This window comes from Lissotriton helveticus, chromosome 1_2 (assembly GCF_964261635.1).
Source record: "Lissotriton helveticus chromosome 1_2, aLisHel1.1, whole genome shotgun sequence".
NCBI lineage: Eukaryota > Metazoa > Chordata > Amphibia > Caudata > Salamandridae > Lissotriton > Lissotriton helveticus.
Genome location: NC_136058.1, coordinates 327,720,200 through 327,742,723, shown reverse-complemented (window position 1 = coordinate 327,742,723; position 22,524 = coordinate 327,720,200). Strand labels below are relative to the sequence as shown.

General features: G+C 37.7%; 11 non-coding genes across 11 annotated transcripts; all 11 read right to left on the bottom strand.

The window, feature by feature from the left end:
* Positions 1 to 967: 967 nt before the first annotated feature.
* On the bottom strand, positions 968 to 1,041 carry TRNAC-GCA (transfer RNA cysteine (anticodon GCA)). The gene has a single exon. It is a non-coding gene; the product is annotated as a tRNA-Cys (tRNA).
* A 3,179-nt stretch (positions 1,042 to 4,220) lies between these two features.
* Positions 4,221 to 4,292, bottom strand: TRNAC-GCA (transfer RNA cysteine (anticodon GCA)). The gene has a single exon. It is a non-coding gene; the product is annotated as a tRNA-Cys (tRNA).
* A 1,013-nt stretch (positions 4,293 to 5,305) lies between these two features.
* TRNAC-GCA (transfer RNA cysteine (anticodon GCA)) lies at positions 5,306 to 5,377 on the bottom strand. Its single transcript has one exon. It is a non-coding gene; the product is annotated as a tRNA-Cys (tRNA).
* Positions 5,378 to 6,387: 1,010 nt separating this feature from the next.
* Positions 6,388 to 6,459, bottom strand: TRNAC-GCA (transfer RNA cysteine (anticodon GCA)). The gene has a single exon. It is a non-coding gene; the product is annotated as a tRNA-Cys (tRNA).
* A 3,179-nt stretch (positions 6,460 to 9,638) lies between these two features.
* On the bottom strand, positions 9,639 to 9,710 carry TRNAC-GCA (transfer RNA cysteine (anticodon GCA)). Its single transcript has one exon. It is a non-coding gene; the product is annotated as a tRNA-Cys (tRNA).
* A 1,013-nt stretch (positions 9,711 to 10,723) lies between these two features.
* Positions 10,724 to 10,795, bottom strand: TRNAC-GCA (transfer RNA cysteine (anticodon GCA)). The gene has a single exon. It is a non-coding gene; the product is annotated as a tRNA-Cys (tRNA).
* A 1,012-nt stretch (positions 10,796 to 11,807) lies between these two features.
* Positions 11,808 to 11,879, bottom strand: TRNAC-GCA (transfer RNA cysteine (anticodon GCA)). Its single transcript has one exon. It is a non-coding gene; the product is annotated as a tRNA-Cys (tRNA).
* A 2,096-nt stretch (positions 11,880 to 13,975) lies between these two features.
* TRNAC-GCA (transfer RNA cysteine (anticodon GCA)) lies at positions 13,976 to 14,047 on the bottom strand. Its single transcript has one exon. It is a non-coding gene; the product is annotated as a tRNA-Cys (tRNA).
* Positions 14,048 to 15,060: 1,013 nt separating this feature from the next.
* TRNAC-GCA (transfer RNA cysteine (anticodon GCA)) lies at positions 15,061 to 15,132 on the bottom strand. The gene has a single exon. It is a non-coding gene; the product is annotated as a tRNA-Cys (tRNA).
* Positions 15,133 to 17,225: 2,093 nt separating this feature from the next.
* TRNAC-GCA (transfer RNA cysteine (anticodon GCA)) lies at positions 17,226 to 17,297 on the bottom strand. The gene has a single exon. It is a non-coding gene; the product is annotated as a tRNA-Cys (tRNA).
* Positions 17,298 to 18,310: 1,013 nt separating this feature from the next.
* TRNAC-GCA (transfer RNA cysteine (anticodon GCA)) lies at positions 18,311 to 18,382 on the bottom strand. Its single transcript has one exon. It is a non-coding gene; the product is annotated as a tRNA-Cys (tRNA).
* Between the last annotated feature and the right edge of the window lie 4,142 nt (positions 18,383 to 22,524).

Sequence of the window (22,524 nt, the reverse complement as noted above, 5' to 3'; positions counted from 1 at the left end):
AAAGAGTGTGAGGATCATACTAAGTTGTGCCAGAAAGTACAACCTTGAAACTGTGGAACAGGAGAAGTAGTCCTTAATATTATTTATTAAAGGAAAACTGGATCATTTAAAAAACAGATTTATTTGTTTCATTATTATTTTATTTGAATAGGCAGTGGTACATAGGACCAATGCCTTGACATACAATGATTGTTTTGAAACATTCTTAAAGGGGAAGAGGTTTTTACGGGACACCTTATCATTTGAGGATTGGTTACCACAATCACGGAGATGGTGATGAAGTATGATTGTTTTGGGCCAAATTATGGTGGAAAAACAATTCTATGTACCACTACAATTCGGTATTTGGAAAGGTACACCCAAACACCCCTTTCGAATACCTTCCATTTAATACATCAGAAAAAGCCATTTTGCGTTTGCAAATGGCCTGATTCTTCAGACCAGCCTTCTTGCAACTGCAATGATAGTTCGTACATCTTGCACGTAGGCAGAGCTTTTAAGGAGAAATTAAATAGTTCCTAAGTTGCACAAAAATGAAGTGCTTCAAACAAACACATACTTTGCATGCACAGAGAAGAGGTGGAATATATGTAAGACTGAAGACACAGGTGAAATGAGAAATAGATTGACTGCTTCGCTGCCAAGTTTTATACGCCATTTCTTCAGTGCAATACAAGAAAGCACCAAACAGTATAACAAAGTTGTCAATTGGTTTCATAGTCCATTCCCTTTGTTTAGTGCTGTGAAAGGAAGAGCCGAATTCCACAATTGATCAATGATGTTTCAGAAATTTCCCAAAGGGAATACCCAGCCGAGTGTGAAAAACTGCATTTACTCACAGGCTTTGAGCAGGAAACACTGAAATGCTATTAAAGTGCAATATCCAAGGGAACACTGACTCTGTCAAAGATGATCCAAATGGAATTGATAAAAAGTCCAAATTACAAACAACAGAATCAAAATAGGGTGATGGGACACCCGGATTTGAACCAGGGACCTCTTGATCTGCAGTCAAATGCTCTACCACTGAGCTATATCCCCAGCTTTTCAGTAAAATCAGAATGACAAAATATCAGTACATCATGAAAGAGTGTGAGGATCATACTAAGTTGTGCCAGAAAGTACAACCTTGAAACTGTGGAACAGGAGAAGTAGTCCCTAATATTATTTATTAAATGAAAACTGGATCATTTAAAAAACAGGTGTATTTGTTTCATTATTATTTTATTTGAATAGGCAGTGGTACATAGGACCAATGCCTCTACATACAATGATTGTTTTGAAACATTCTTAAAGGGGAAGAAGTTTTTACGGGACACCTTATCATTTGAGGATTGGTTACCACAATCACTGAGATGGTGATGAAGTATGATTGTTTTGGGCCAAATTATGGTGGGAAAACATTTCTAAGTACCACTACAATTCGGTATTTGGAAGGTACACCCAAACACCCCTTTCGAATACCTTCCATTTAATACATCAGAAAAAGCCATTTTGCATTTGCAAATGGCCTGATTCTTCAGACCAGCCTTCTTGCAACTGCAATGATAGTTTGTACATCTTGCACGTAGGCAGAGCTTTTAAGGAGAAATTAAATGGTTCCTAAGTTGCACAAAAATGAAGTGCTTCAAACAAACACATACTTTGCATGCACAGAGAAGAGGTGGAATATATGTAAGAGTGAAGACACAGGTGAAATGAGAAATAGATTGACTGCTTCGCTGCCAAGTTTTATACGCCATTTCTTCAGTGCAATACAAGAAAGCACCAAACAGTATAACAAAGTTGCCAATTGGTTTCATAGTCCATTCCCTTTGTTTAGTGCTGTGAAAGGAAGAGCCGAATTCCAAAATTGATCAATGATGTTTCAGAAATTTCCCAAAGGGAATACCAAGCCGAGTGTGAAAAACTGCATTTACTCACAGGCTTTGAGCAGGAAACACTGTAATGCCATTAAAGTGCAATATCCAAGGGAACACTGACTCTGTCAAAGATGATCCAAATGGAATTGATAAAAAGTCCAAATTACAAACAACAGAATCAAAATAGGGTGAGGGGACACTCGGATTTGAACCAGGGACCTCTTGATCTGCAGTCAAATGCTCTACCACTGAGCTATATCACCAGCTTTTCAGTAAAATCAGAATGACAAAATATCAGTACATCATGAAAGAGTGTGAGGATCATACTAAGTTGTGCCAGAAAGTACAACCTTGAAACTGTGGAACAGGAGAAGTAGTCCTTAATATTATTTATTAAATGAAAACTGGATCATTTAAAAAACAGATGTATTTGTTTCATTATTATTTTATTTGAATAGGCAGTGGTACATAGGACCAATGCCTCTACATACAATGATTGTTTTGAAACATTCTTAAAGGGGAAGAGGTTTTTACGGGACACCTTATCATTTGAGGATTGGTTACCACAATCACGGAGATGGTGATGAAGTATGATTGTTTTGGGCCAAATTATGGTGGAAAAACATTTCTATGTACCACTACAATTCGGTATTTGGAAGGTACACCCAAACACCCCTTTCGAATACCTTCCATTTAATACATCAGAAAAAGCCATTTTGCGTTTGCAAATGGCCTGATTCTTCAGATCAGCCTTCTTGCAACTGCAATGATAGTTCGTACATCTTGCACGTAGGCAGAGCTTTTTAAGGAGAAATTAAATAGTTCCTACGTTGCACAAAAATGAAGTGCTTCAAACAAACACATACTTTGCATGCACAGAGAAGAGGTGGAATATATGTAAGACTGAAGACACAGGTGAAATGAGAAATAGATTGACTGCTTCGCTGCCAAGTTTTATACGCCATTTCTTCAGTGCAATACAAGAAAGCACCAAACAGTATAACACAGTTGTCAATTGGTTTCATAGTCCATTCCCTTTGTTTAGTGCTGTGAAAGGAAGAGCCGAATTCCAAAATTGATCAATGATGTTTCAGAAATTTCCCAAAGGGAATACCAAGCCGAGTGTTAAAAACTGCATTTACTCACAGGTTTTGAGAAGCAAACACTGTAATGCCATTAAAGTGCAATATCCAAGGGAACACTGACTCTGTCAAAGATGATCCAAATGGAATTGACGGAAAGTCCCAATTACAAACAACAGAATCAAAATAGGGTAAGGGGACACCAGGATTTGAACCAGGGACCTCTTGATCTGCAGTTAAGTGCTCTACCACTGAGCTATATCCCCAGCTTTACAGAACAATCAGAATGACAAAATATCAGTACATCATGAAAGAGTGAGCGGATCATACTAAGTTGTTCCGGAAAGTACAACCTTGAAACTGTGGAACAGGAGAAGTAGTCCTTAATATTATTTATTAAAGGAAAACTGGATCATTTAAAAAACAGATATTTGTTTCATTGTTATTTTATTTGAATAGGCAGTGGTACATAGGACCAATGCCTCTACATACAATGATTGTTTTGAAACATTCTTGAAGGGGAAGAGGTTTTTACGGGACACCTAATCATTTGAGGATTGGTTACCACAATCACTTAGATGGTGATGAAGTATGATTGTTTTGGGCCAAATTATGGTGGAAAAACATTTCTACGTACCACTACAATTCGGTATTTGGAAGGTACACCCAAACACCCCTTTCGAATACCTTCCATTTAATACATCAGAAAAAGCCATTTTGCGTTTGCAAATGGCATAATTCTTCAGACCAGCCTTCTTTCAACTGCAATGATAGTTCGTACATCTTGCACGTAGGCAGAGCTTTTAAGGAGAAATTAAATAGTTCCTACGTTGCACAAAAATGAAGTGCTTCAAACAAACACATACTTTGCATGCACAGAGAAGAGGTGGAATATATGTAAGACTGAAGACTCAGGTGAAATGAGAAATAGATTGACTGCTTCGCTGCCAAGTTTTATACGCCATTTCTTTAGTGCAATACAAGAAAGCAACAAACAGTATAACAAAGTTGTCAATTGGTTTCATAGTCCATTCCCTTTGTTTAGTGCTGTGAAAGGAAGAGCCGAATTCCAAAATTGATCAATGATGTTTCAGAAATTTTCCATAGGGAATAACAAGCCGAGTGTTAAAAACTGCATTTACTCACAGGTTTTGAGAAGCAAACACTGTAATGCCATTAAAGTGCAATATCCAAGGGAACACTGACTCTGTCAAAGATGATCCAAATGGAATTGATGGAAAGTCCCAATTACAAACAGCAGAATCAAAATAGGGTGAGGGGACACCAGGATTTGAACCAGGGACCTCTTGATCTGCAGTCAAATGCTCTACCACTGAGCTATATCCCCAGCTTTTCAGTAAAATCAGAATGACAAAATATCAGTAGATCATGAAAGAGTGTGAGGATCATACTAAGTTGTGCCAGAAAGTACAACCTTGAAACTGTGGAACAGGAGAAGTAGTCCTTAATATTATTTATTAAAGGAAAACTGGATCATTTAAAAAAACAGATTTATTTGTTTCATTGTTATTTTATTTGAATAGGCAGTGGTACATAGGACCAATGCCTCTACATACAATGATTGTTTTGAAACATTCTTAAAGGGGAAGAGGTTTTTATGGGACACCTTATCATTTGAGGATTGGTTACCACAATCACTGAGATGGTGATGAAGTATGGTTGTTTTGGGCCAAATTATGGTGGAAAAACATTTCTACGTACCACTACAATTCGGTGTTTGTAAGGTACACCCAAACACCCCTTTCGAATACCTTCCATTTAATACATCAGAAAAAGCCATTTTGCGTTTGCAAATGGCCTGATTCTTCAGAACAGCCTTCTTGCAACTACAATGATAGTTCGTACATCTTGCACGTATGCAGAGCTTTTAAGGAGAAATTAAATAGTTCCTACGTTGCACAAAAATGAAGTGCTTCAAACAAACACATACTTTGCATGCACAGAGAAGAGGTGGAATATATGTAAGACTGAAGACACAGGTGAAATGAGAAATAGATTGACTGCTTCGCTGCCAAGTTTTATACGCCATTTCTTCAGTGCAATACAAGAAAGCACCAAACAGTATAACAAAGTTGTCAATTGGTTTCATAGTCCATTCCCTTTGTTTAGTGCTGTGAAAGGAAGAGCCGAATTCCAAAATTGATCAATGATGTTTCAGAAATTTCCCAAAGGGAATACCAAGCCGAGTGTTAAAAACTGCACTTACTCACAGGTTTTGAGAAGCAAACACTGCAATGCCATTAAAGTGCAATATCCAAGGGAACACTGACTCTGTCAAAGATGATCCAAATGGAATTGATGGAAAGTCCTAATTACAAACAACAGTATCAAAATAGGGTGAGGGGACACCAGGATTTGAACCAGGGACCTCTTGATCTGCAGTCAAATGCTCTACCACTGAGCTATATCCCCAGCTATACGGAACAATCAGAATGACAAAATATCAGTACATGATGAAAGAGTGAGAGGATCATACTAAGTTGTTCCGGAAAGTACAACCTTGAAACTGTGGAACAGGAGAAGTAGTCCTTAATATTATTTATTAAAGGAAAACTGGATCATTTAAAAAACAGATATTTGTTTCATTGTTATTGTATTTGAATAGGCAGTGGTACATAGGACCAATGCCTCTACATACAATGATTGTTTTGAAACATTCTTAAAGGGGAAGAGGTTTTTACGGGACACCTTATCATTTGAGGATTGGTTACCACAATCACTGAGATGGTGATGAAGTATGATTGTTTTGGGCCAAATTATGGTGGAAAAACATTTCTACGTACCACTACAATTCGGTATTTGGAAGGTACACCCAAACACCCCTTTCGAATACCTTCCATTTAATACATCAGAAAAAGCCATTTTGCGTTTGCAAATGGCCTGATTCTTCAGACCAGCCTTCTCGCAACTGCAATGATAGTTCGTACATCTTGCACGTAGGCAGAGCTTTTAAGGAGAAATTAAATAGTTCCTACGTTGCACAAAAATGAAGTGCTTCAAACAAACACATACTTTGCATGCACAGAGAAGAGGTGGAATATATGTAAGACTGAAGACACAGGTGAAATGAGAAATAGATTGACTGCTTCGCTGCCAAGTTTTATACGCCATTTCTTCAGTGCAATACAAGAAAGCACCAAACAGTATAACAAAGTTGTCAATTGGTTTCATAGTCCATTCCCTTTGTTTAGTGCTGTGAAAGGAAGAGCCGAATTCCAAAATTGATCAATGATGTTTCAGAAATTTCCCAAAGGGAATACCAAGCCGAGTGTTAAAAACTGCACTTACTCACAGGTTTTGAGAAGCAAACACTGCAATGCCATTAAAGTGCAATATCCAAGGGAACACTGACTCTGTCAAAGATGATCCAAATGGAATTGATGGAAAGTCCTAATTACAAACAACAGTATCAAAATAGGGTGAGGGGACACCAGGATTTGAACCAGGGACCTCTTGATCTGCAGTCAAATGCTCTACCACTGAGCTATATCCCCAGCTATACGGAACAATCAGAATGACAAAATATCAGTACATGATGAAAGAGTGAGAGGATCATACTAAGTTGTTCCGGAAAGTACAACCTTGAAACTGTGGAACAGGAGAAGTAGTCCTTAATATTATTTATTAAAGGAAAACTGGATCATTTAAAAAACAGATATTTGTTTCATTGTTATTGTATTTGAATAGGCAGTGGTACATAGGACCAATGCCTCTACATACAATGATTGTTTTGAAACATTCTTAAAGGGGAAGAGGTTTTTACGGGACACCTTATCATTTGAGGATTGGTTACCACAATCACTGAGATGGTGATGAAGTATGATTGTTTGGGCCAAATTATGGTGGAAAAACATTTCTACGTACCACTACAATTCGGTATTTGGAAGGTACACCCAAACACCCCTTTCGAATACCTTCCATTTAATACATCAGAAAAAGCCATTTTGCGTTTGCAAATGGCCTGATTCTTCAGACCAGCCTTCTCGCAACTGCAATGATAGTTCGTACATCTTGCACGTAGGCAGAGCTTTTAAGGAGAAATTAAATAGTTCCTACGTTGCACAAAAATGAAGTGCTTCAAACAAACACATACTTTGCATGCACAGAGAAGAGGTGGAATATATATAAGACTGAAGACACAGGTGAAATGAGAAATAGATTGACTGCTTCGCTTCCAAGTTTTATACGCCATTTCTTCAGTGCAATACAAGAAAGCACCAAAGAGTATAACAAAGTTGTCAATTGGTTTCATAGTCCATTCCCTTTGTTTAGTGCTGTGAAAGGAAGAGCCGAATTCCAAAATTGATAAATGAAGTTTCAGAAATTTCCCAAAGGGAATACCAAGCCGAGTGTTAAAAACTGCATTTACTCACAGGTTTTGAGAAGCAATCACTGTAATGCCATTAAAGTGCAATATCCAAGGGAACACTGACTCTGTCAAAGATGATCCAAATGGAATTGATGGAATGTCCCAATTACAAACAACAGAATCAAAATAGGGTGAGCAGACAACCGGATTTGAACCAGGGACCTCTTGATCTGCAGTCAAATGCTCTACCACTGAGCTATATCCCCAGCTTTTCAGTAAAAGCAGCATGACAAAATATCGGTACATCATGAAAGAGTGTGAGGATCATACTAAGTTGTGCCAGAAAGTACAACCTTGAAACTGTGGAACAGGAGAATTAGTCCTTAATATTATTTATTAAAGGAAAACTGGATCATTCAAAAAACAGATTTATTTGTTTCATTGTTATTTTATTTGAATAGGCAGTGGTACATAGGACCAATGCCTCTACATACAATGATTGTTTTGAAACATTCTTAAAGGGGAAGAAGTTTTTACGGGACACCTTATCATTTGAGGATTGGTTACCACAATCACTGAGATGGTGATGAAGTATGATTGTTTTGGGCCAAATTATGGTGGAAAAACATTTCTACGTACCACTACAATTCGGTATTTGAAAGGCACACCCAAACACCCCTTTCGAATACCTTCCATTTAATACATCAGAAAAAGCCATTTTGCGTTTGCAAATGGCCTGATTCTTCAGACCAGCCTTCTTGCAACTGCAATGATAGTTCGTACATCTTGCACGTAGGCAGAGCTTTTAAGGAGAAATTAAATAGTTCCTACGTTGCACAAAAATGAAGTGCTTCAAACAAACACATACTTTGCATGCACAGAGAAGAGGTGGAATATATGTAAGACTGAAGACACAGGTGAAATGAGAAATAGATTGACTGCTTCGCTGCCAAGTTTTATACGCCATTTCTTCAGTGCAATACAAGAAAGCACCAAACAGTATAACAAAGTTGTCAATTGGTTTCATAGTCCATTCCCTTTGTTTAGTGCTGTGAAAGGAAGAGCCGAATTCCAAAATTGATCAATGATGTTTCAGAAATTTCCCAAAGGGAATACCAAGCCGAGTGTTAAAAACTGCATTTACTCACAGGTTTTGAGCAGGAATCACTGAAATGCTATTAAAGTGCAATATCCAAGGGAACACTGACTCTGTCAAAGATGATCCAAATGGAATTGATGAAAAGTCCCAATTACAAACAACAGAATCAAAATAGGGTGAGGGGACGCCCGGATTTGAACCATGGACCTCTTGATTTGCAGTCAAATGCTCTACCACTGAGCTATATCCCCGGCTTTTCATTCAAACTCAGAATGACAAAATATCAGTACACCATGAAAGAGTGTGAGGATCATACTAAGTTGTGCCAGAAAGTACAACCTTGAAACTGTGGAACAGGAGAAGTAGTCCTTAATATTATTTATTAAAGAAAAACTGGATCATTTAAAAAAACAGATTTATTTGTTTCATTGTTAGTTTATTTGAATAGGCAGTGGTACATAGGACCAATGCCTCTACATACAATGATTGTTTTGAAACATTCTTAAAGGGGAAGAAGTTTTTACGGGACACCTTATCATTTGAGGATTGGTTACCACAATCACTGAGATGGTGATGAAGTATGATTGTTTTGGGCCAAATTATGGTGGAAAAACATTTCTAAGTACCATTACAATTCGGTATTTGGAAGGTACACCCAAACACCCCTTTCGAATACCTTCCATTTAATACATCAGAAAAAGCCATTTTGCATTTGCAAATGGCCTGATTCTTCAGACCAGCCTTCTTGCAACTGCAATGATAGTTTGTACATCTTGCACGTAGGCAGAGCTTTTAAGGAGAAATTAAATGGTTCCTAAGTTGCACAAAAATGAAGTGCTTCAAACAAACACATACTTTGCATGCACAGAGAAGAGGTGGAATATATGTAAGAGTGAAGACACAGGTGAAATATGAAATAGATTGACTGCTTCGCTGCCAAGTTTTATACGCCATTTCTTCAGTGCAATACAAGAAAGCACCAAACAGTATAACAAAGTTGCCAATTGGTTTCATAGTCCATTCCCTTTGTTTAGTGCTGTGAAAGGAAGAGCCGAATTCCAAAATTGATCAATGATGTTTCAGAAATTTCCCAAAGGGAATACCAAGCCGAGTGTTAAAAACTGCATTTACTCACAGGTTTTGAGAAGCAAACACTGTAATGCCATTAAAGTGCAATATCCAAGGGAACACTGACTCTGTCAAAGATGATCCAAATGGAATTGATGGAAAGTCCCAATTACAAACAACAGAATCAAAATAGGGTGAGGGGACACCCGGTTTTGAACCAGGGACCTCTTGATCTGCAGTCAAATGCTCTACCACTGAGCTATATCCCCAGCTTCTCAGAAAAATCAGAATGACAAAATATCAGTACATCATGAAAGAGTGTGAGGATCATACTAAGTTGTGCCAGAAAGTACAACCTTGAAACTGTGGAACAGGAGAAGTAGTCCTTAATATTATTTATTAAAGGAAAACTGGATCATTTAAAAAACAGATTTATTTGTTTCATTATTATTTTATTTGAATAGGCAGTGGTACATAGGACCAATGCCTTGACATACAATGATTGTTTTGAAACATTCTTAAAGGGGAAGAGGTTTTTACGGGACACCTTATCATTTGAGGATTGGTTACCACAATCACGGAGATGGTGATGAAGTATGATTGTTTTGGGCCAAATTATGGTGGAAAAACAATTCTATGTACCACTACAATTCGGTATTTGGAAAGGTACACCCAAACACCCCTTTCGAATACCTTCCATTTAATACATCAGAAAAAGCCATTTTGCGTTTGCAAATGGCCTAATTCTTTAGACCAGCCTTCTTGCAACTGCAATGATAGTTCGTACATCTTGCACGTAGGCAGAGCTTTTAAGGAGAAATTAAATAGTTCCTAAGTTGCACAAAAATGAAGTGCTTCAAACAAACACATACTTTGCATGCACAGAGAAGAGGTGGAATATATGTAAGACTGAAGACACAGGTGAAATGAGAAATAGATTGACTGCTTCGCTGCCAAGTTTTATACGCCATTTCTTCAGTGCAATACAAGAAAGCACCAAACAGTATAACAAAGTTGTCAATTGGTTTCATAGTCCATTCCCTTTGTTTAGTGCTGTGAAAGGAAGAGCCGAATTCCACAATTGATCAATGATGTTTCAGAAATTTCCCAAAGGGAATACCCAGCCGAGTGTGAAAAACTGCATTTACTCACAGGCTTTGAGCAGGAAACACTGAAATGCTATTAAAGTGCAATATCCAAGGGAACACTGACTCTGTCAAAGATGATCCAAATGGAATTGATAAAAAGTCCAAATTACAAACAACAGAATCAAAATAGGGTGAGGGGACACCCGGATTTGAACCAGGGACCTCTTGATCTGCAGTCAAATGCTCTACCACTGAGCTATATCCCCAGCTTTTCAGTAAAATCAGAATGACAAAATATCAGTACATCATGAAAGAGTGTGAGGATCATACTAAGTTGTGCCAGAAAGTACAACCTTGAAACTGTGGAACAGGAGAAGTAGTCCCTAATATTATTTATTAAATGAAAACTGGATCATTTAAAAAACAGGTGTATTTGTTTCATTATTATTTTATTTGAATAGGCAGTGGTACATAGGACCAATGCCTCTACATACAATGATTGTTTTGAAACATTCTTAAAGGGGAAGAAGTTTTTACGGGACACCTTATCATTTGAGGATTGGTTACCACAATCACTGAGATGGTGATGAAGTATGATTGTTTTGGGCCAAATTATGGTGGGAAAACATTTCTAAGTACCACTACAATTCGGTATTTGGAAGGTACACCCAAACACCCCTTTCGAATACCTTCCATTTAATACATCAGAAAAAGCAATTTTGCATTTGCAAATGGCCTGATTCTTCAGACCAGCCATCTTGCAACTGCAATGATAGTTTGTACATCTTGCACGTAGGCAGAGCTTTTAAGGAGAAATTAAATGGTTCCTAAGTTGCACAAAAATGAAGTGCTTCAAACAAACACATACTTTGCATGCACAGAGAAGAGGTGGAATATATGTAAGAGTGAAGACACAGGTGAAATGAGAAATAGATTGACTGCTTCGCTGCCAAGTTTTATACGCCATTTCTTCAGTGCAATACAAGAAAGCACCAAACAGTATAACAAAGTTGCCAATTGGTTTCATAGTCCATTCCCTTTGTTTAGTGCTGTGAAAGGAAGAGCCGAATTCCAAAATTGATCAATGATGTTTCAGAAATTTCCCAAAGGGAATACCAAGCCGAGTGTGAAAAACTGCATTTACTCACAGGCTTTGAGCAGGAAACACTGTAATGCCATTAAAGTGCAATATCCAAGGGAACACTGACTCTGTCAAAGATGATCCAAATGGAATTGATAAAAAGTCCAAATTACAAACAACAGAATCAAAATAGGGTGAGGGGACACTCGGATTTGAACCAGGGACCTCTTGATCTGCAGTCAAATGCTCTACCACTGAGCTATATCCCCAGCTTTTCAGTAAAATCAGAATGACAAAATATCAGTACATCATGAAAGAGTGTGAGGATCATACTAAGTTGTGCCAGAAAGTACAACCTTGAAACTGTGGAACAGGAGAAGTAGTCCTTAATATTATTTATTAAATGAAAACTGGATCATTTAAAAAACAGATGTATTTGTTTCATTATTATTTTATTTGAATAGGCAGTGGTACATAGGACCAATGCCTCTACATACAATGATTGTTTTGAAACATTCTTAAAGGGGAAGAGGTTTTTACGGGACACCTTATCATTTGAGGATTGGTTACCACAATCACGGAGATGGTGATGAAGTATGATTGTTTTGGGCCAAATTATGGTGGAAAAACATTTCTATGTACCACTACAATTCGGTATTTGGAAGGTACACCCAAACACCCCTTTCGAATACCTTCCATTTAATACATCAGAAAAAGCCATTTTGCGTTTGCAAATGGCCTGATTCTTCAGACCAGCCTTCTTGCAACTGCAATGATAGTTCGTACATCTTGCACGTAGGCAGAGCTTTTTAAGGAGAAATTAAATAGTTCCTACGTTGCACAAAAATGAAGTGCTTCAAACAAACACATACTTTGCATGCACAGAGAAGAGGTGGAATATATGTAAGACTGAAGACACAGGTGAAATGAGAAATAGATTGACTGCTTCGCTGCCAAGTTTTATACGCCATTTCTTCAGTGCAATACAAGAAAGCACCAAACAGTATAACACAGTTGTCAATTGGTTTCATAGTCCATTCCCTTTGTTTAGTGCTGTGAAAGGAAGAGCCGAATTCCAAAATTGATCAATGATGTTTCAGAAATTTCCCAAAGGGAATACCAAGCCGAGTGTTAAAAACTGCATTTACTCACAGGTTTTGAGAAGCAAACACTGTAATGCCATTAAAGTGCAATATCCAAGGGAACACTGACTCTGTCAAAGATGATCCAAATGGAATTGACGGAAAGTCCCAATTACAAACAACAGAATCAAAATAGGGTAAGGGGACACCAGGATTTGAACCAGGGACCTCTTGATCTGCAGTTAAGTGCTCTACCACTGAGCTATATCCCCAGCTTTACAGAACAATCAGAATGACAAAATATCAGTACATCATGAAAGAGTGAGCGGATCATACTAAGTTGTTCCGGAAAGTACAACCTTGAAACTGTGGAACAGGAGAAGTAGTCCTTAATATTATTTATTAAAGGAAAACTGGATCATTTAAAAAACAGATATTTGTTTCATTGTTATTTTATTTGAATAGGCAGTGGTACATAGGACCAATGCCTCTACATACAATGATTGTTTTGAAACATTCTTGAAGGGGAAGAGGTTTTTACGGGACACCTAATCATTTGAGGATTGGTTACCACAATCACTGAGATGGTGATGAAGTATGATTGTTTTGGGCCAAATTATGGTGGAAAAACATTTCTACGTACCACTACAATTCGGTATTTGGAAGGTACACCCAAACACCCCTTTCGAATACCTTCCATTTAATACATCAGAAAAAGCCAATTTTGCGTTTGCAAATGGCATAATTCTTCAGACCAGCCTTCTTTCAACTGCAATGATAGTTCGTACATCTTGCACGTAGGCAGAGCTTTTAAGGAGAAATTAAATAGTTCCTACGTTGCACAAAAATGAAGTGCTTCAAACAAACACATACTTTGCATGCACAGAGAAGAGGTGGAATATATGTAAGACTGAAGACTCAGGTGAAATGAGAAATAGATTGACTGCTTCGCTGCCAAGTTTTATACGCCATTTCTTTAGTGCAATACAAGAAAGCAACAAACAGTATAACAAAGTTGTCAATTGGTTTCATAGTCCATTCCCTTTGTTTAGTGCTGTGAAAGGAAGAGCCGAATTCCAAAATTGATCAATGATGTTTCAGAAATTTCCCAAAGGGAATAACAAGCCGAGTGTTAAAAACTGCATTTACTCACAGGTTTTGAGAAGCAAACACTGTAATGCCATTAAAGTGCAATATCCAAGGGAACACTGACTCTGTCAAAGATGATCCAAATGGAATTGATGGAAAGTCCCAATTACAAACAGCAGAATCAAAATAGGGTGAGGGGACACCAGGATTTGAACCAGGGACCTCTTGATCTGCAGTCAAATGCTCTACCACTGAGCTATATCCCCAGCTTTTCAGTAAAATCAGAATGACAAAATATCAGTAGATCATGAAAGAGTGTGAGGATCATACTAAGTTGTGCCAGAAAGTACAACCTTGAAACTGTGGAACAGGAGAAGTAGTCCTTAATATTATTTATTAAAGGAAAACTGGATCATTTAAAAAAACAGATTTATTTGTTTCATTGTTATTTTATTTGAATAGGCAGTGGTACATAGGACCAATGCCTCTACATACAATGATTGTTTTGAAACATTCTTAAAGGGGAAGAGGTTTTTATGGGACACCTTATCATTTGAGGATTGGTTACCACAATCACTGAGATGGTGATGAAGTATGATTGTTTTGGGCCAAATTATGGTGGAAAAACATTTCTACGTACCACTACAATTCGGTATTTGGAAGGTACACCCAAACACCCCTTTCGAATACCTTCCATTTAATACATCAGAAAAAGCCATTTTGCGTTTGCAAATGGCCTGATTCTTCAGACCAGCCTTCTTGCAACTACAATGATAGTTCGTACATCTTGCACGTATGCAGAGCTTTTAAGGAGAAATTAAATAGTTCCTACGTTGCACAAAAATGAAGTGCTTCAAACAAACACATACTTTGCATGCACAGAGAAGAGGTGGAATATATGTAAGACTGAAGACACAGGTGAAATGAGAAATAGATTGACTGCTTCGCTGCCAAGTTTTATACGCCATTTCTTCAGTGCAATACAAGAAAGCACCAAACAGTATAACAAAGTTGTCAATTGGTTTCATAGTCCATTCCCTTTGTTTAGTCCTGTGAAAGGAAGAGCCGAATTCCAAAATTGATCAATGATGTTTCTGAAATTTCCCAAAGGGAATACCAAGCCGAGTGTTAAAAACTGCACTTACTCACAGGTTTTGAGAAGCAAACACTGCAATGCCATTAAAGTGCAATATCCAAGGGAACACTGACTCTGTCAAAGATGATCCAAATGGAATTGATGGAAAGTCCTAATTACAAACAACAGTATCAAATTAGGGTGAGGGGACACCAGGATTTGAACCAGGGACCTCTTGATCTGCAGTCAAATGCTCTACCACTGAGCTATATCCCCAGCTATACGGAACAATCAGAATGACAAAATATCAGTACATGATGAAAGAGTGAGAGGATCATACTAAGTTGTTCCGGAAAGTACAACCTTGAAACTGTGGAACAGGAGAAGTAGTCCCTAATATTATTTATTAAAGGAAAACTGGATCATTTAAAAACAGATATTTGTTTCATTGTTATTGTATTTGAATAGGCAGTGGTACATAGGACCAATGCCTCTACATACAATGATTGTTTTGAAACATTCTTAAAGGGGAAGAGGTTTTTACGGGACACCTTATCATTTGAGGATTGGTTACCACAATCACTGAGATGGTGATGAAGTATGATTGTTTTGGGCCAAATTATGGTGGAAAAACATTTCTACGTACCACTACAATTCGGTATTTGGAAGGTGCACCCAAACACCCCTTTCGAATACCTTCCATTTAATACATCAGAAAAAGCCATTTTGCGTTTGCAAATGGCCTGATTCTTCAGACCAGCCTTCTCGCAACTGCAATGATAGTTCATACATCTTGCACGTAGGCAGAGCTTTTAAGGAGAAATTAAATAGTTCCTACGTTGCACAAAAATTAAGTGCTTCAAACAAACACATACTTTGCATGCACAGAGAAGAGGTGGAATATATATAAGACTGAAGACACAGGTGAAATGAGAAATAGATTGACTGCTTCGCTGCCAAGTTTTATACGCCATTTCTTCAGTGCAATACAAGAAAGCACCAAAGAGTATAACAAAGTTGTCAATTGGTTTCATAGTCCATTCCCTTTGTTTAGTGCTGTGAAAGGAAGAGCCGAATTCCAAAATTGATAAATGAAGTTTCAGAAATTTCCCAAAGGGAATACCAAGCCGAGTGTTAAAAACTGCATTTACTCTCAGGTTTTGAGAAGCAATCACTGTAATGCCATTAAAGTGCAATATCCAAGGGAACACTGACTCTGTCAAAGATGATCCAAATGGAATTGATGGAAAGTCCCAATTACAAACAACAGAATCAAAATAGGGTGAGCGGACAACCGGATTTGAACCAGGGACCTCTTGATCTGCAGTCAAATGCTCTACCACTGAGCTATATCCCCAGCTTTTCAGTAAAAGCAGCATGACAAAATATCGGTACATCATGAAAGAGTGTGAGGATCATACTAAGTTGTGCCAGAAAGTACAACCTTGAAACTGTGGAACAGGAGAATTAGTCCTTAATATTATTTATTAAAGGAAAACTGGATCATTCAAAAAACAGATTTATTTGTTTCATTGTTATTTTATTTGAATAGGCAGTGGTACATAGGACCAATGCCTCTACATACAATGATTGTTTTGAAACATTCTTAAAGGGGAAGAAGTTTTTACGGGACACCTTATCATTTGAGGATTGGTTACCACAATCACTGAGATGGTGATGAAGTATGATTGTTTTGGGCCAAATTATGGTGGAAAAACATTTCTACGTACCACTACAATTCGGTATTTGGAAGGCACACCCAAACACCCCTTTCGAATACCTTCCATTTAATACATCAGAAAAAGCCATTTTGCGTTTGCAAATGGCCTGATTCTTCAGACCAGCCTTCTTGCAACTGCAATGATAGTTCGTACATCTTGCACGTAGGCAGAGCTTTTAAGGAGAAATTAAATAGTTCCTACGTTGCACAAAAATGAAGTGCTTCAAACAAACACATACTTTGCATGCACAGAGAAGAGGTGGAATATATGTAAGACTGAAGACACAGGTGAAATGAGAAATAGATTGACTGCTTCGCTGCCAAGTTTTATACGCCATTTCTTCAGTGCAATACAAGAAAGCACCAAACAGTATAACAAAGTTGTCAATTGGTTTCATAGTCCATTCCCTTTGTTTAGTGATGTGAAAGGAAGAGCCGAATTCCAAAATTGATCAATGATGTTTCAGAAATTTCCCAAAGGGAATACCAAGCCGAGTGTTAAAAACTGCATTTACTCACAGGTTTTGAGCAGGAATCACTGAAATGCTATTAAAGTGCAATATCCAAGGGAACACTGACTCTGTCAAAGATGATCCAAATGGAATTGATGAAAAGTCCCAATTACAAACAACAGAATCAAAATAGGGTGAGGGGACGCCCGGATTTGAACCAGGGACCTCTTGATCTGCAGTCAAATGCTCTACCACTGAGCTATATCCCCGGCTTTTCAGTCAAACTCAGAATGACAAAATATCAGTACACCATGAAAGAGTGTGAGGATCATACTAAGTTGTGCCAGAAAGTACAACCTTGAAACTGTGGAACAGGAGAAGTAGTCCTTAATATTATTTATTAAAGAAAAACTGGATCATTTAAAAAACAGATTTATTTGTTTCATTGTTAGTTTATTTGAATAGGCAGTGGTACATAGGACCAATGCCTCTACATACAATGATTGTTTTGAAACATTCTTAAAGGGGAAGAGGTTTTTACGGGACACCTTATCATTTTAGGATTGGTTACCACAATCACTGAGATGGTGATGAAGTATGATTGTTTTGGGCCAAATTATGGTGGAAAAACATTTCTATGTACCACTACAATTCGGTATTTGGAAGGTACACCCAAACACCCCTTTCGAATACCATCCATTTAATACATCAGAAAAAGCCATTTTGCGTTTGCAAATGGCCTGATTCTTCAGACCAGCCTTCTTGCAACTGCAATGATAGTTCGTACATCTTGCACGTAGGCAGAGCTTTTAAGGAGAAATTAAATAGTTCCTACGTTGCACAAAAATGAAGTGCTTCAAACAAACACATACTTTGCATGCACAGAGAAGAGGTGGAATATATGTAAGACTGAAGACACAGGTGAAATGAGAAATAGATTGACTGCTTTGCTGCCAAGTTTTATACACCATTTCTTCAGTGCAATACAAGAAAGCACCAAACAGTATAACAAAGTTGTCAATTGGTTTCATAGTCCATTCCCTTTGTTTAGTGCTGTGAAAGGAAGAGCCCAATTCCAAAATTGATCAATGATGTTTCAGAAATTTCCCAAAGGGAATAACAAGCCGACTGTTAAAAACTGCATTCACTCACAGGTTTTGAGCAGGAAACACTGAAATGCTATTAAAGTGCAATATCCAAGGGAACACTGACTCTGTCAAAGATGATCCAAATAGAATTGATGAAAAGTCCCAATTACAAACAACAGAATCAAAATAGGGTGAGAGGACACCCGGATTTGAACCAGGGGCCTCTTGATCTGCAGTCAAATGCTCTACCACTGAGCTATATCCCCAGCTTTTCAGTAAAATCAGAATGACAAAATATCAGTACATCGTGAAAGAGTGTGAGGATCATACTAAGTTGTGCCAGAAAGTACAACCTTGAAACTGTGGAACAGGAGAAGTAGTCCTTAATATTATTTATTAAAGGAAAACTGGATCATTTAAAAAACAGATTTATTTGTTTCATTGTTATTTTATTTGAATAGGCAGTGGTACATAGGACCAATGCCTCTACATACAATGATTGTTTTGAAACATTCTTAAAGGGGAAGAAGTTTTTACGGGACACCTTATCATTTGAGGATTGGTTACCACAATCACTGAGATGGTGATGAAGTATGATTGCTTTGGGCCAAATTATGGTGGAAAAACATTTCTACGTACCACTACAATTCGGTATTTGGAAGGTACACCCAAACACCCCTTTCGAATACATTCCATTTAATACATCAGAAAAAGCCATTTTGCGTTTGCAAATGGCCTGATTCTTCAGACCAGCCTTCTTGCAACTACAATGATAGTTCGTACATCTTGCACGTAGGCAGAGCTTTTAAGGAGAAATTAAATAGTTCCTACGTTACACAAAAATTAAGTGCTTCAAACAAACACATACTTTGCATGCACAGAGAAGAGGTGGAATATATGTAAGAATGAAGACACAGGTGAAATGAGAAATAGATTGACTGCTTCGCTGCCAAGTTTTATACGCCATTTCTTCAGTGCAATACAAGAAAGCACCAAACAGTATAAAAAAGTTGTCAATTGGTTTCATAGTCCATTCCCTTTGTTTAGTGCTGTGAAAGGAAGAGCCGAATTCCAAAATTGATCAATGATGTTTCAGAAATTTCCCAAAGGGAATACCAAGCCGAGTGTTAAAAACTGCATTTACTCACAGGTTTTGAGAAGCAAACACTGTAATGCCATTAAAGTGCAATATCCAAGGGAACACTGACTCTGTCAAAGATGATCCAAATGGAATTGATGAAAAGTCCCAATTACAAACAACAGAATCAAAATAGGGTGAGCGGACACCCTGATTTGAACCAGGGACCTCTTGATCTGCAGTGAAATGCTCTACCACTGAGCTATATCCCCAGCTTTTCAGTAAAATCAGAATGACAAAATATCAGTACATCATGAAAGAGTGTGAGGATCATACTAAGTTGTGCCAGAAAGTACAACCTTGAAACTGTGGAACAGGAGAAGTAGTCCTTAATATTATTTATTAAAGGTAAACTGGATCATTTAAAAAACAGATTTATTTGTTTCATTGTTAGTTTATTTGAATAGGCAGTGGTACATAGGACCAATGCCTCTACATACAATGATTGTTTTGAAACATTCTTAAAGGGGAAGACGTTTTTACGGGACACCTTATCATTTGAGGATTGGTTACCACAATCACTGAGATGGTGATGAAGTATGATTGTTTTGGGCCAAATAATGGTGGAAAAACATTTCTACGTACCACTACAATTCGGTATTTGGAAGGTACACCCAAACACCCCTTTCGAATACCTTCCATTTAATACATCAGAAAAATCCATTTTGCGTTTGCAAATGGCCTGATTCTTCAGACCAGCCTTCTTGCAACTGCAATGATAGTTCGTACATCTTGCACGTAGGCAGAGCTTTTGAGGAGAAATTAAATCGTTCCTACGTTGCACAAAAATGAAGTGCTTCAAACAAACACATACTTTGCATGCACAGAGAAGAGGTGGAATATATGTAAGACTGAAGACACAGGTGAAATGAGAAATAGATTGACTGCTTCGCTGCCAAGTTTTATACGCCATTTCTTCAGTGCAATACAAGAAAGCACCAAACAGTATAACAAAGTTGTCAATTGGTTTCATAGTCCATTCCCTTTGTTTAGTGCTTTGAAAGGAAGAGCCGAATTCCAAAATTGATCAATGATGTTTCCGAATTTTCCCAAAGGGAATAACAAGCCAAGTGTTAAAAACTGCATTTACTCACAGGCTTTGAGCAGGAAACACTGAAATGCTATTAAAGTGCAATATCCAAGGGAACACTGACTCTGTCAAAGATGATCCAAATAGAATTGATGAAAAGTCCCAATTACAAACAACAGAATCAAAATAGGGTGAGGGGACTCCCCGATTTGAACCAGGGACCTCTTGATCTGCAGTCAAATGCTCTACCACTGAGCTATATCCCCAGCTTTTCAGTAAAATCAGAATGACAAAATATCAGTAGATCATGAAAAAGTGTGAGGATCATACTAAGTTGTGCCAGAAAGTACAACCTTGAAACTGTGGAACAGGAGAAGTAGTCCTTAATATTATTTATTAAAGGAAAACTGGATCATTTAAAAAAAAAACGATTTATTTGTTTCATTGTTATTTTATTTGAATAGGCAGTGGTACATAGGACCAATGCCTCTACATACAATGATTGTTTTGAAACATTTTTAAAGGGGAAGAGGTTTTTACGGGACACCTTATCATTTGAGGATTGATTACCACAATCACTGAGATGGTGATGAAGTATGATTGTTTTGGGCCAAATTATGGTGGAAAAACATTTCTACGTACCACTACAATTCGGTATTTGGAAGGTACACCCAAACACCCCTTTTGAATACCTTCCATTTAATACATCAGAAAAAGCCATTTTGCGTTTGCAAATGGCCTGATTCTTCAGACCAGCCTTCTTGCAACTAAAATGATAGTTCGTACATGTTGCACGTATGCAGAGCTTTTAAGGAGAAATTAAATAGTTCCTACGTTGCACAAAAATGAAGTGCTTCAAACAAACACATACTTTGCATGCACAGAGAAGAGGTGGTATATATGTAAGACTGAAGACTCAGGTGAAATGAGAAATAGATTGACTGCTTCGCTGCCAAGTTTTATACGCCATTTCTTCAGTGCAATACAAGAAAGCACCAAACAGTATACCAAAGTTGTCAATTGGTTTCATAGTCCATTCCCTTTGTTTAGTGCTGTGAAAGGAAGAGCCGAATTCCAAAATTGATCAATGATGTTTCCGAATTTTCCCAAAGGGAATACCAAGCCGAGTGTTAAAAACTGCACTTACTCACAGGTTTTGAGAAGCAAACACTGCAATGCCATTAAAGTGCAATATCCAAGGGAACACTGACTCTGTCAAAGATGATCCAAATGGAATTGATGGAAAGTCCCAATTACAAACAACAGAATCAAAATAGGGTGAGGGGACACCAGGATTTGAACCAGGGACCTCTTGATCTGCAGTCAAATGCTCTACCACTGGGCTATATCCCCAGCTTTACGGAACAATCAGAATGACAAAATATCAGTACATCATGAAAGAGTGAGCGGATCATACTAAGTTGTTCCGGAAAGTACAACCTTGAAACTGTGGAACAGGAGAAGTAGTCCTTAATATTATTTATTAAAGGAAAACTGGATCATTTAAAAAACAGATATTTGTTTCATTGTTATTTTATTTGAATAGTCAGTGGTACATAGACCAATGCCTCTACATACAATGATTGTTTTGAAACATTCTTAAAGGGGAAGAGGTTTTTACGGGACACCTTATCATTTGAGGATTGGTTACCACAATCACTGAGATGGTGATGAAGTATGATTGTTTTGGGCCAAATTATGGTGGAAAAACATTTCGACGTACCACTACAATTCGGTATTTGGAAGGTACACCCAAACAACCCTTTCGAATACCTTCCATTTAATACATCAGAAAAAGCCATTTTGCGTTTGCAAATGGCATGATTCTTCAGACCAGCCTTCTTGCAACTGCAATGATAGTTCGTACATCTTGCACGTAGGCAGGGCTTTTAAGGAGAAATTAAATAGTTCCTACGTTGCACAAAAATGAAGTGCTTCAAACAAACACATACTTTGCATGCACAGAGAAGAGGTGGTATATATGTAAGACTGAAGACTCAGGTGAAATGAGAAATAGATTGACTGCTTCGCTGCCAAGTTTTATACGCCATTTCTTCAGTGCAATACAAGAAAGCACCAAACAGTATACCAAAGTTGTCAATTGGTTTCATAGTCCATTCCCTTTGTTTAGTGCTGTGAAAGGAAGAGCCGAATTCCAAAATTGATCAATGATGTTTCCGAATTTTCCCAATGGGAATAACAAGCCAAGTGTTAAAAACTGCATTTACTCACAGGCTTTG